Source organism: Pinus tabuliformis, chromosome 9, assembly GCF_031772625.1.
Source record: "Pinus tabuliformis cultivar Carrire ecotype Pingquan chromosome 9, CPIR1, whole genome shotgun sequence".
Taxonomy (NCBI): Eukaryota; Viridiplantae; Streptophyta; class Pinopsida; order Pinales; family Pinaceae; genus Pinus; species Pinus tabuliformis.
This window is the reverse complement of record NC_142307.1, coordinates 602,872,613-602,888,054: the sequence shown is the minus strand read 5'-3', so window position 1 is coordinate 602,888,054 and position 15,442 is coordinate 602,872,613.

Genomic DNA, 15,442 nt, shown 5'->3' with positions numbered 1-15,442 from the left:
AGGTCTAGGAAGCCCCTTGTTAAGGCACATCCTCCAAACCTAGGCTCAAGAATCCTCTTAGCCCTTCCTAGAGAGCCCGTCACCTTGCTTTCGAAGCAAGAAAGCTATATAATTGAGTCTCTCTCATGAATAGGCCTTGCGAATCACTCTCTATCCACTTATAGATCCATCCTTCCTAGTGATTCCCCTATACCAGGTCTCCTCCCATCGGTGAAAGTCTGTAAAGAGCAGGGAGCCTTAGCTGAGGTGAGAGTGGGCTATCTCTCCATTGTTGCCCCTTGACGTAGTAGTTGCTCTATAGGATCCCACCCTAGGACCCCTACTAGTTTGAGTAGTAACAGGGTTCAAGATGACTTGTTTTTGGAGGTCTAAGGATAGATAAAGAACTTGGCAAGGCCAAAGATGACCAAAGTTTTCAATGTTAGGGTTCAACCACTCTAGGGTTAAACCAATAAGAGGGATGTTATAAGTTAGGGCTTCAATGTTGTTCAATATTATGGTATGCAATGGCATATAACAGCCTAAGAAAAACCTTTCTAGTGATCTTCACCAATAAAGGAGTAAAGGTTTCCAATAGAGACTAGGGTTGAAATCAAGCAGGAGCTAATCAAGTGGGACTGCATTGTTTATAACACTCTTAGATAAAGGATTAAGCCCTATTAGCCCTGAGGTGCAGCGCTACTAGTTTGAAGATTAAAGGAAGAAGATGGTCTGCTTTCCTATCGTGGAAGGGGCCCCACTCGGGCCATCACTCCACTTTCCCCACTCTCCCACTTACATTCTATCCCGCTCATATCTTAAACCGACCCTCACTTCATAACAAAACCCTCTCCCTCCTTAGCCCTAAATAAATTAACCCAAAACCCCGAAAAACATTACCTTTCCATCCATACGTGCCCTCCGCACATTTCTTGAGGACATCCTGTACCTCGGTGTCCCTATGTCGTCGAGCTCTCCCACTGATCTGACGGCCCGCATTTCACCTGATCGATGAGACATGCTCGATTGATCTCCGCCATTAGATCACTCCCGCTAGATCTAACGACTGCCGCTCTTATCACTCGGGCAACTAGCGAGAAGAGTACCCTCCCAATAAAGGCGGTTTCTCTCTCTCCTCCTCTGCTATGTGGTGTGAAATGAGTGGCATTGGGCAGACTCCACCCTTTACCGCTTACTGCTTGACAAGCGCCCGATAAAAACCGTAACCACCCAAACCAAACCACCCCCTGGGTGCTATTGTTTGAGCACCTCCTCCGCCTGATAACTGTCTGATCTGTCCACCGAGATCCAACGGCTCAGACTTTTCCACTCCCGCCAAAGACTACAAGCCTCATGCAATCGATCCCCTTCGTCCATTTCTTCTGATCTAGCGGCCCTCGTTCATGATCACTCCCGCTTGTCCTTCACCACCTTGCATTACTCTGTCCGTCCGATTTAATTCATATAACAGCTACCCTCTTGTCCTCCGTCATCCTGCCATTACTTTGTTCTTACTAATTAGCACGGCCAGCTGCCCATCCACCTCATACTCTATTTCCTACCAGTTACCCGAGGAGGAAGGTGGTTGACTCTGTCAGTATTGTGACAGTCAGGCCGTTGAACTGAATTAGCAGAAAGTATGGCCAAACGAGGAAGGACACAACGCGATACAAGAAAATAGAATTAAACAATCGTGGAGCCTCACTAGGACAATCAAGCCAGCCACCTAACAGGGCAACATTGTACCAGAATTAATTACCGTTTTCATGAAGGAAGGAAGATTGTGTCCTTGTATGCAATCAGACAGTTAAAGACAGTGGGGATAGATTAAGACACCCCAAGCCCTAAAAATCTCGAGAGCATTTTAAAGAGCTATAAATCACTGAAAGTAAGATGTAATCAAGGTTCAACTTCTGGAGACTATAGAGACTTTTCTAGTCAAGCTTCTCATCTTCATTCATCAGTAATACAAGCTTCTTTTATTGTCATATGTTCAATATCCCAATTTCTCTTCTGTTCTAAGCTTGCACTTGAGCAGGCTATTCAAGTTTCTTTTGTGTCCAATGCCAGATAACTGTCATCTTATCTCTGCGTTGATGTATTAGATTAGCAAGTTTCATTTACTTTTTGTAGTTGGCCATCATATGTTTATGTATGTATTTGTTGGTATGGTTAGTACTCTTCATTCATTCACCTAATCTACAAACTATTGAGCATTGGTGGTCTAAAGCATTGTAGGCTGAGGGTGTTCATGCATGTCTTGAGTAATAACAGAGTCAAAGTGGTTATCTGGCTTGATCCAAACCATTATTTATTCCAATAGTTCAGAGAACAATATTGAAGATTATATGTTACCAGGCATCTCCGAGCTGCAACCTAGGAGAGTTTCCTGTAGTGATAACAAGCCCAATGGTTTTTAAAAAGGTACACCCTTCCCTTTTGATTATATACATATTTTGGCTCTAGTGGATTTTGTTAATAAAAACTTAGTCCCCATTTGGAACTTGGTTCGAAGTCTTAGCTATTGTGGTTCTAAAGCAAACTTTAGGGTCTAAGTTTAAAGTTGATCGAGTATGCTCAAAGTGAATTTAAGCCTTAGTCCTACACCAGGCAGCATAGGATGAAATATTACATGGAGGAAAATGAAGGACACTAGGTATTGAGAGGTAGGCATGAGATTCCTAAAGTGGATTTTTCTCATAAGAAAACCGAATACTATGCATATGCAACAGACCCAAGGGAAAGGAATGTTGTAGATTTAATAAAGTTAGATCATGAGGAGCCATGCCCTTCAACTTCACTGGGGATTTTAAGAGTGTTTTGCATTGTAGTGGATGGTTTCATGGTATGATAGAGTGTGACTGTATTGTTGGGAGGTTGCAACAAATATATGTTAATGCATTCTACAGGCATATTTTGGATCCTCATATTGATATGTAGATCCTAATTTGCTTGAGAGAAAGCAATCTAGGGAAGGGAGGACTATAATGTCCCTTTCCTAATGATCACTCCTGACTCAATAGCCTATTTGATTCTTGTAATTTATGGGGGGCAAGGGGGTCAATTAATTGATTGAATGCCATTTGGGTGACAAAGCAAAGTTACATTGAATAATTACTTAAAATGGGTTTTAAAATAGAAAATACATGGTTTTTGATGACCCATGGTATTCTAAGATAAAGTTATAAAGGAGAAACGGGAGCTCACTTTTGGGGTATGCATTGGTTATTAATATTAATAATCGTTTTGAGAATTTTTGTAGCTTGAGAGTATGGGTGAGAACCCATGTGATGGTTAGTTTTGGTGGTGAGAGTTCCACCCTTACTGGTCTGGCTAGACTGGTTTTAGTAGTGAATCTATCTACCCTAGCCAGTCAAGGAGTTCTCATAGGTTCTTCGTGACGAGAATATTTCCATGGAACATGGAGCTTGAGGAGGAGTCGACCTATCCATTTGTAGCAGTTCCATGTTTTTCTTGAGGAGGTCATGGCCTTTTGTAGAAAACCATAATTCTTTTAGAGAGGTCATAGTTGATTGTACAACATTATTCAACCAACCAAATCATGACATTTGCAGGAGTTATCCTTAGGTTCCAAAAATCTAAATCTTGCATCTAAAATAAGTTGTCTGACAAGTAATATTTTGAAATATTAATAAAAATTAGCTAAGTTATTAGTATTTATTCATCTATGGTATGATGGTGAATGGAAGTGTTAGCAAAAGTATTTTGTTGTGGCATTTTTTTTTGTATATTGGTTGAGTTTGCTTCACTCAATGAGGGGTTTCCCTTACAAGTCACTAAGGTAATATTGATGGTTATTTGTTGTCTGGTCATCATAGTTATTTACCAGGAAAGCGTTTAACAATATGTTTGCCTATAAAGTGTTTTAAAAAATGTTTAATGATAGGAAAATAAAAATTACAAGTTAATTTCAGTAGGGGATATTACAATAGTCTAGTGTTAGGGCGTAAGAGATCATTTGGGGATAGTACAAGAGAAATTGTTAGAGTAGTATTCCCTTTTGTATGTCTTATTTGGTTATCTCACAACAAAGAGAAAGAACTATATTTTGTTTTCAAACCTTGACAAAAAGCATTTGGAATGAGTAATACATCCACACAAGCCACATCAAAGGTAAAGGTCACCTAGTGTAGCATCCCAATTAGCCCCATATATTGACATAGGAGTGAAATCAAATACAATATTGTGTTGGTTTATAATAATGTTCGAAGTACTTGGAATGTTAAGAGACTATTTGGGAATAATAGAAGAAATATTGTTTGCGTAGTGTTCCCTAGTCTACATCCTTATATATGGATTTATCTAATGATAATGTAATCAAGAAAAATGAAGAGAAGCCTAAGAAAACAGTAGTCTTTATGAACATATTTAAGAGGTTATTAAAAGGAGAAGGAAATTCACAAATGACATGCTGACCACTGGGAAAATAGAGGTTGGAAAGTAGAGATCTTGATGGAGCATGGAAAAGTGTAAATCTTGACTAATAAGAAGTGGTTGAATCCATTTTGTTTGATGGTATGGATGAGGACATCAACCTTTGCCCATGTATGACTTTGGTATAAACACTTTTTCCCCAATGTTGGCTATGCATGGGTGAGCTTGTTCGATGGCCTGAATGGAATTTAAATGTGATATATTATATTCCCTTAGTGGTTAATTGTTGACTAAGTCTACCTTGTAGCCTGAATGGGCTTTAAATGCCATTCACTATACACCTTTAGTGGTCTATTATTGAACACATTAGTCTGAGTGGGTGCCCATTCAGATTAATGTGTTCAATAATATACCACTAAACGGGTTAAATGCCATTCACTACCAGACCTTTAGTGGTCTATTGTTGAACACATTTTTCTTAGTGGGCCAAACTTTAAATGCAATTCATTATATGCTCTTAGTGGTCGATTGTTGACTAAGCCTACCTTGTAGCCTGAATTGGCTTTAAATGACATTCACTATACACCTTTAGTGGTATATTATTGAACACATTAATCTGAGTGGGCACCCACTTAGACTAATGTGTTCAATAATATACCACTAAAGGTGTATAGTGAATGTCATTTAAAGCCCATTTAGGCTACAAGGTAGGCTTAGTCAACAATTGACCACTAAGAGCATATAATGAATTGCATTTAAAGTTTGGCCCACTAAGAAAAATGTGCTCAACGATAGACCACTAAAGGTCTAGTAGTGAATGGAATTTAACCCATTAGGTCTAATTTGTTCCACAATACACCACTAAAGGTGTATAATTAATGGCATTTAAAGTCCACTAGAACTAAAAGCTAGATCTACTCAAGATATCACTTGTTATAGAAAAATCTAGCACCTAGTGCAAAGCCTTGCTAGGTGACCTAGATAATGTGTAACATATTGGAATTTTACCACTATCACCTCAATAATTACTCTCCTCTCTTCATTGAAGGACACAATCCAACACAAAGTCGAATTCCATAGTAGGGCTTAGGGGGATCAAGTAGCCCATGGATATTAAACTAGGTGTCCACTAAGGAACCTACAACTGAAATCCATCAGATAAAGGTATGACAAATAAAGGTTTGCGATGGATGGAGTAAATACAGAATTTTGGGTTCAAGGGATCTATTCGTCAATCTAAAGGTTAGGGTTAGCCTAAAGAGTCTCCAATAAGTTACTCGACAATCCATCAGATAAAGGTATGACAAATAAAGGTTTGTGATGGATGGAGTAAATTCAAAATTTTGGGTTCAAGGGATCTATTAGTCAATCTAAAGGCTAGGGTTAGCCTAAAGAGTCTCAAATAAGTTACTCGAACATGCCAAAATAGGAAAACCTCAAGGTTGTTATAAACTAAGGTTTTAGGTCAACAATTTGTTGCAAAACAATAATTTATAACAACATAAAATAATGTTGTCAAAATTTTATAATAACTATGTGAAATGAAGGCTAGATTTGAGAGAAAATTAAAGACAAAATTACAATAAATTATGACAGTTAAGAAAGCATATAACAACAAATAAAAATGGACATCATCCCTAGAAAATGGCTGAAAAAATCATGAAAAAATTCAACTTGGTTTCTCTAATTCACTTTTAAATAATATCTAACCCTAGGGAATACATAAACAAGTCTTTAAATGTCGAAAATACAATATTTTGCTGCAATTTAGCCATAATATATGGTAAAAAAAAAGAATATGATTTTTGTGTTTTAGAAGAGTGCAAAAAATGAGATAGACTTCTGCTTTCTCAATATACGACATATGGAGTCTAAGATACAAACTATTCTAGGGTTTTTTTGGGGTGATTCTAAATCCAAACAGAACTAGGGGAAATAAACTAACTTTCCCTAGGATTTGAAATTTAGATTCTCAATTTTCTAGATGATTAAGGGAAAGAAAAACATATCTCTTTTCTTCAAATATGGGAATAAGAGTTTAGCTCAACAAGGGACAATAAGGAAAATATCAAATAAACTAACTTAGCATAAGAGCATTAACCCCATGGAACATAATACTAATATGAAGAAAATAAACTAACTTACTTCACCATCCAACATCCAAGATCCACCATAAGCATCCATGAAAAGATATCACATCATAACACAATATCCACCCAAGAAAATCACTCAACTAGGCATCCATTGCACACAAGAGAGAAATATCACTAACGAGTAGAAGTTATGATCCAAGTGTCACAATGATCTAATGAGGAAATTAAATCCCCCATTTATATGAGGGTAACCAAGTAAATTTTTCTTTAATTAGGCTAAAATCCCTCGAAAATGCTAAATCAATGATACATTGTGGACAAACCATCAAGTTGACCCCCAAAGATAGAAAAAAAAATAAAATAACATGAAACTAAGCCTCGATTAATCCACACATGCAAGACTAAAATCCTCTCGTTACCATCTGAATTAGTAGTCTTATAAAGGTTCAACAAGAATCTTGGGAGGTGTTACCTAGGAGTAAATTGTTCTCCTATTTTGGACAACTAGCTAACAAATAGCCCTATACATTATCTTGATGATGATGGATAAAGGGGTGATCTAGTTGATTGACCAATCTTGAGTGTGAATATTTCTCTCACCTTATGAGGGGTTATTCTTTAGCCCTAATCCAGTGGGACTTTCCTTAAGGCCTTAGGGTTATAGGAGTGACACTACTTGGAAAATTTGGATTGAAATAGTGTATTCATTTTCCCTTTCATCACACTTAATATTTTCCATGTCAAATTGAAATACCTTTATACCATCTCCATTCTTTGAGTCTAAATTGTCACTGGTTCATTGGGATTTGGCAACCTCTTATCCATATCCTTGAGTAGGGAAAAAGAACATTGCCCTGGAGGTTCATGCAGCTAAAAGAATGGAAAAGCATAATATGGCCACAATGAAAGAAGAAGAAAAAGAAAATGCAAAATTTGGTCAGGACATAAGTTAGCACATGGGAAAAAAATACTAGCATGAGCTCTACCCTCCTCACTAACCATCACTCAGTTGCTGGGCACTTGATTCTCCTCATTAAAAGGAACCCTTGCATGTCTAAATGTTGATGAGCAATAAATTGCCTCATCTTAAGGGGTAAATTAAATGCTATATCATAAACATAAAGCTTTGATCCTTGAGCTATGCACCATAATACAAGGCATAACAATAAGAAGTAAAAGGTGCACAAAACAAGTGGAAAAATTAGGTTGGGTAAGATAACTCACGCATCTACAATTTATTCCTCCATTACATCTATACACTCAAGATGTGGACTCCCATTAGCTGGTCCCCTGACCATGGCACCTGGCTATGAAATTTTTCCCCTCCATTGTCACTTTCTTACACCAACACCTATTGATTGAAGGGTTAACCTTGGAAATGCCACTTGCCATTGGGGTCTGGAAGAACCTAATAGGGTTTACTACTTAGCCACCCCTACAAAGGTAGGGTACACTTTTACAAGACTTGGTCTAGTTATCTATTTAAAGGTGATCCCGGTTTGAAGTATTAATATGCCCTTCACTTAAGTATGGCCCACTTAGGTGCATTTATATGAATGGTTGCTTTGATGAGTTTAAGATGGTTTTTCCAGGTGGTCCAGAGTAGTAGAAACCTAGAGGGAACCCTACTCCACATGATTTACCATGTATTCATTACATTTTAGAGATCATGGCAACTTGGAAAATGAAACATTACATATTTTGAGTAGAGCGTTGGACCTTTTAATGATTTGAGCAGTTGAGATACATCTTAGAGCACCCACATGCGCCGAAACACTAGGCTTCTCATTCCTAACATGGAGGATTCTTAATGATCTACTAGTGGACCCAACATGTCCCCAAGCTGACCTTGACACTATTTGATGGGCGTGCCCTGATCCATCGCTTGGATGAGGATTGTCATCCATAGGATGATTGAGGACGACTTGTTGCACCTGATGGAGACCTAATGCTAAAGAGAGGAGGCACCATGTTTATCACTTGGAAACCATGGAGATGGCATGTGGCACTCATAGCTGGATTTTGGACCCTTGGAGCTATTTTCATGCATGATTTGGGGATTTTCCTACCATGGAGGATGATTGTGATGCTTAGATACATTTCCATTCTTGACTTTGCCTTGATGGAGCATTTGGATTACAGAAAGGGCATCATGCCATCACATTTTTAGTCGTATGACTCACACGTGTGGGATTGTACTCGAAAAATATGTTCTAAAAGCTAGTGGGTTGGCTTGTAACCTTATTTTTTTTTTTTTTTTCCACCCAAAATCAAACTTATGTAGGGGCTTCTTAGTTAGAAATTAGGTGAGGTAGACCTCATATAAATAAAAGGTCACCTCACTCTTTCATTCATCATCACTTGTGGATTAATTTGGCCTCTTTTAGAGATTTGACCTAGCTCTTGTACCTCGCTATGCTTGTGGAAATGTGATCATTGTGGATTTTTGTTATTGGAGACTAGTCCTTTTTGTGGAGATGCCATTTTGGAATAAAGAAGGATTGTTCATTGATACCTTGTGAGTAATTTTCTTATGGAATAACTTTTATGATTATTGTATGCAATATATCTTGCTAGGGTTTCTATATTCCATGTCTAAATGCTTATATTTATAGGAAATTCTTGGTGAAAATATTGCATGTTTTAATTTGGAATCTTGAACTTCCCTTGGGAACCTCATAGACAATGCTTCTCTTGTTTTTATCTCCATATTGAATGATAGCTAGGGTTTTTTAAATGAAAGTTAAGGTTTTCCCCCTTCCTTCTAGGGTTTGATACTCCATAGAAAATTTCCCGTAGAATCCATCACCCAAGTTGTTAGAAGGCACCAACATCCACAAAGGTGGTCAAAGCTACAATTTTTATTTTTTATTTTTTTCTCTTTCCTCACCTAATTTGACCCTTCAAGGCAAGCCACTAAGGTTAGGGCTTGAGGCGGAATTCAACTAAAGTGTTTGGCTATTTTGATATTGCCACTATTTTTTGGACCTTATTTCACCTAAATATTGCATTTTTCATGGTTGGAATAGCCTCTTAAAGGATGACATCACAAATTCTAGGTAATTCTAGGCATAGTAACCCTAATCTTGCAATGAGGGTTCAATTTAGGGCTAATTGAAGGTTTGAAGATCCCTTTTGTTGACCATACCTTTCTAGCAAACCTTTTCTTTGTCTTGTATGCTTAATTGTGTTATTTTTTCATCATATAATTCAAATCCTAAGCTATAATATCTCCTTTATAGGTTCTTTCGAGGGTACGCTTTTCCTTATTGCATTGAATTTAGCCTTGTTCTTAGTTTGAGTACCTTATCTGACCCTGTTGCAACTGTCAACTTTGAAATTTTGACTTAGAATATCCTTTAGGTGACTTATACTGGTAAACCTCCCTTGGGGTGAAATTCCACTAAAGAGCAGGAGGTGGAGTGCTAAGGTGACAGTGGCCTTACTACCCACCAAGAATGGGTGACCGCATGGGAGAGTTTTTTCTCCTAGATTTGTCTTTAGCTGGTAACTAGAAGCCCCAACAACCATGAATGTAGCCAATATTGTGCCAGTTGACCTCTGTTTCCTGAGCCAGTCATAAGTTCCCTTACCCATCTATCTAGAGCGTATGTTTCAAGGTGGGTGATCAGATCCTAAAGGTATGTCTTTCATTGTGAAATTTCGTGCTTATGCTTGTTTTTCTTGGGCACGCTTGGGTATGCATTATTGGGTGACTTGGAATGAGGAAGTGTTTTGACTATAGTCTTGTTCTGTCACCTTAAATTGGGGGTTAATCTTCAACCCTAGTCCCGTGGGATCTCCCCTACTGGTTTACAATTTTAGGATGGACACTACTTGGAAAACCCTGATTTTGGTAGTGCAATTCCATTTTTCCATTCCAAAATTTTCACTCCCCTCCACACATTATATTCCTTATTTCATCATCTTCCCTCTCTTGGTGCACATGACCACTCGGTCCACAAATCTCTGGTACTCCCTCTCCCTTTATCCACATGTCTAGGTTGGGTCTGGAATGATGCCCTGTATTAGTTTTTGGTAGCATCGGATTTTCTCTAGCAATGAAAATTGGTGGAGAGGCTGAGGCACATAAGTTCTAAAGAATCGAGAAACTTTTTGGTGAAATTCCACCCGGATTGTATTGTATTAAAATAATTAATATTTTTAATGGGGTTCCTAAGTCTAAACTTAGGAAAATTAAAATATTAATGGGTATTAATCAAAATATGAGTGAGAATGATCTATAATATGGATCAAGTCATGTTTTAATATTAGACGTTGATTAGAGACTTAATATCTTCCATTGAAGTCTCAATGAGAAAAGTATAAGAAGAAGGGTTGATGTTCATTTGGAAACACACACACACAGATTGAGGAAATCGATTTTTTGATGTGAGAAGTTATGAGGAGGAAAATCGGTTAGGTAGATCTTGTAGCAGAGGGGTAGTGAGAATCGAGGAGAAGGAATTTCTGGTGAGTACAAGGTAGAGAAAGGACAAAAGGATGTCCAGAGGAGGGTTGACGCTGGCCTACGCAAAGCTGATGTAGAGGCAGTGCAGTCAGAGGGGGGAAGTCAAGTTTCTATTGAGGGAATTTGAAGTTCAGTTGGCGGAAGCCAGGGTGTGAGTCTAGGAGGCATGAAAGTCGATTTCTCAGCCAGTAGAGGATCTAGAGAAGAGAGGCCATGTAATACTCAGGAGGGGTGACAGAGAAGTTGCCTAGGGTGATGCAGTTTGATGCAGAGGCCACATAGAGGGTGAGGCAAAGCCTCCAGAGATGAAGGATCAATCACTGATTCTCCAGTGACAGGGTGAAACCATTTCACCAGTCTTTTTTCCATTATTTTCTTTGTAAAGGATTGCTAGTTGAGCATCCTAGATTTGTACTCTGAATTTTCTCTTGCATAATAATAAACCCTCAGAGCTACTACACCGATTTACCCGTATTGGGTTTTTCTGGGGACTATTTTGTCAAATATTGTGTCCTATGTATCTTGTTATTTTCTCAGTTTTTTCTTTCATGTAATAAAATTTAAAGTAATGTAGGTTGCAGAAGTAATTTTCTTCAGTATTCAGACCATAACTTGATAATGTATATTAAAATCAAGTAGGAGAAGTAAATTCGGTTTTGCTGCGATAGGGGTTCCTTGAGGATTACGAATTTTCACATGGTATCAGAGCATTGATTTTGAAACAGGAAGAGCAGATCCAATGCTGAGCAGAGAGGCCAATAGCTGCATTTGGCATTAATTCGAATCCCCTTGAAGGGATTGCACAGTCCTTGCCAAGAAAGCAAAGATTCTGAGGAAATTTCTCTCTGAGAGAGCCGACAGAGAGGTACCATTTTAGGTGAGGAAGTCTTTTGATACATCATGGTTGAGCTAGAATGTGTTTTTTACGAAGAAAAATGAATGAGTTGTATGTATTAGTGAAGACAATATATGATCAAGGAGACTCCAATAAGTTCACCACTATACACCCTTGGGGGACATCTTCAAATAGTCACCCTTTGTTGGGTAACATAAATAGTAGGATTTAAGATGATGTTGTCAACCATAGGGGTAAATATTGTTGGAGGGAAAAAGAAGACAAACTACTTTTTTATTCATATTTTCAACTAATACCCTTGCAAGTTTACTCAAATGTCAAGTGTATGCACTTTTTGGATGCAAAATTTACTTCTTCATCCAATGAGTGCCTACTCTGGACATTTAAGCAAACCTATAAGGAGAGTTGAAAATACAATTAAAAAATTAGTTTTCTTTTAATTTAAAAATTCACAAATATTGTTTTATTATGTTCCTTAAGAGGCCCATTTTACACCTCAAATTTCCCCTAATGTTCCATTTTATTTAGAAAGTCCCTTATTGCCATGAATGACCTTGAATTGTCTTTATGGAATCCTTTGTGTAATCAAAAAGTTATTGCAACTACCATTATTTCCCTTGAATCATCCATTACTACCATTAGAGCTACCTATATGGAATGGTTTGCTTTCATCATACTTAAGAACGTATGAGAAGAATGGACAATGTAACCTTAACCAACCTCTATTTGATCTTATGTGATAAAATACCTAAATCAATTTAGTGGAAGTTCTTGTAATGCGGCTAATAAATGAGTATTGACAATATTAAAATTAATCAAAATTTTAAAGAAACCTTATTGCAAGGAGAATGATGACATGTTTTGCATCAACCCAAGTTTGATGTCAGAATTTCAAGTTTCAATATCCTTGTTTTGATGGAAACCAAATTAATTCTCCAAAAAGTGAACAAATCCAATCATTGAGAAGAATGGCATGAAGCTTGAGAGTAATAAGCTCATGGATATATTTGATTGATATGAGAACTAGACCTGTCAACTTGTTGGTGCAAACATTTAAAAAACTTAGATTCCTACAATCGTCAAAAATATCTAGAATATCTATATAGGTTTTAACCTCGTACAAAAATTACCTTCATACGAATTCAAAAAACAAAAAATAAACAATGGCGAGAGCATAAAACATAAAACATATATACATAGATATTTTCCCCTAGATCCCAAAACCAGGACTACTAGATTGATTTTTCATTATATTCCTTTCAATGTTACAATACATATATATACATGTTGAAGCATCCATAAACCCCAATCCATTAACCCTGGATTAGAACATAATCGTAGTTCCCTTTACTAGATCTACAAAATACCATGGGCAGAAAACCATCATGCCCAAAACCATGTGCGAAAACCATGCACAAAACCATAGGTAGGTCCACCCACCTAATATAGGGCTAGTCGTGGAAAGAATATAACACACACCAACATTCTCCCACTTGTTTTTTTTCTTTCCACGAGGGGCCACAAGAGAGCTTAGTCATTGATCCATCCCTACAATGCCCATTGTTTCTCTGCACCAAGAAAAATTCTCAGTGCTCACAGACTCCATCAATGCATTTGCAACACTCTTCAAAGTGTCCACCTTTACCCGCAACACTTTTTTGTCCTCAACCATATCCCTCACAAAGTGATACTTAACATCAACATGCATTGTCTTTGAATGATAAGTAGGGTTCTTTGCCAAGAAAATTTCACTTTGGCTGTCATAGTCTATCCTTATAGCTTGTTGTACCAACCCCATACTTGAACGTAATCTCTGCAATCAAACTACTTCCTTGCTTGCATGAGTGGATACCATGTATTCTGCCTCTGTAGTTGAAAGTGTCACTATAGACTATCTCCTACTCATCTAACTGACTACACCTCCAAACAGGTTAAATAGATACCCACTTGTAGATCCTCTTTGGTCCAGATCTCCAACCCAGTTTGCATCAACAAATCCACGAATTTCCAAAAATCTATCCAATCTTGGTCTTCCTTGGTAGCACAGACCATAATCACTAGTGCCACACAAATACCTGAAAACTCGCTTCATTGTTGTGTAATGCTCCTTCCTTGATTTTGGCATAAGCCTGCTCAATACTCCCACTGCATGTGCAATGTCTGGTCTAGTACAGACCATTGGATACATCAGACTACTGAATTCCCTTACTTATGTGAGAATTTATGAATCTACACATCAGAAATCCTACTACAATCACTGGTTTATCATCTCCTACTTGTTATTTACATTCAACAAGTTATTTAATTACATAAACAATGATGAAAAACACTATTGCAGACTACACATACATACAGATCATGAACTGAAATAATATGAGACAATCACACAAGGGACACCATTATTTTTGGACAATCACCCTCAGAAAAAACCCAATTCGGGAAAACCAGTGCAACATATAGACGAGTTGTCTTATTAAGCATATTTCTGAATACAACTAGGGTTCCAAATCCGTCTCACCCAATAGAGAATAAACCTGGCAGAAGTACCTCTATCCGTAGACAAATATTTTGGCGAATCCAACAACTGGATGATCAAACTCCGCAGATGAAAATGTCGTCCCCAGTGCTGGGCAGCGATGGCTGCTCCAAGCTCTGCGCTAGAATTGTGTCACCACCTCTAGGAGTTGTGTCACCCTCTCAATGGGCCTCCCTTGCTCAGAAGTCGATTTTTTGAACTTCTGCTCTCTGTCCCATAGAAAAACCTCAGTGCTACATCTAAGTGATCGTGTCAGCCCCACTAGCTTTTGTGTCACCCTCTTTGGAACTGCTTTGCCTCTCTTGGTGCTGCTCTACCTCTCTGTTATATATTCTCGGTCTTAGACTGGATGTCCCTTTGCCGAACTGCCCCTCTCACTGCAGCTCATATCACTAGCACGATTTTCTCAGCAAACCTCGCCCTAGAAAAATCGAACTCTTTGATATCTTAGTGTGTCTCCAACTGACCCTCAAGCCTCCTCTTATAATTTTCCTGTTGATGAATCAACATCTGAGACTAAAATCCCTAATCACCAACTAAGATTAAAACAAACTTGATCCTTGTCACATAGAACATTATCACCCATATTCTTATTAATACACATTAATATTTTTATTTTTCGAAGTTTAGACTTAGGAACCCATTAAAAATATTAATTATTTTAATAACTCCTCATATGGGTGGAATTTCTTCAAATGATTTCTGGGTCTTGGAGATCTCATGTGTTCTAGCCCCTCCACAAAATTTTGGAGCTAGAGCACATTTGATGCTACCCAAAATCAACACCCCCTCTTAGCAAGGAATGTGCTCTAGCAATACTTCCACATAGAAGCATTACACTGATCTACTGCTTGGGTCCTCTATGCTGCTAATGCTTGGCCTGATGGCCTTCATCCATTACAATGATGCTTCCTGTACTGCTGCCCATGACTCTGCCACTGCCACTGCTACATCTATACTACAACTCCCTCTCAAAATGCTGCATCATGTTGCCCATAGCATTGCCACTGTTAACTATTGCACTGCAACTCAGTTGTTGAGCAGTAAACAACTTATATCTCACCCAAAAATTGACATGTTGGTCAATCTAGATGCCTCATGATGATGAAGCT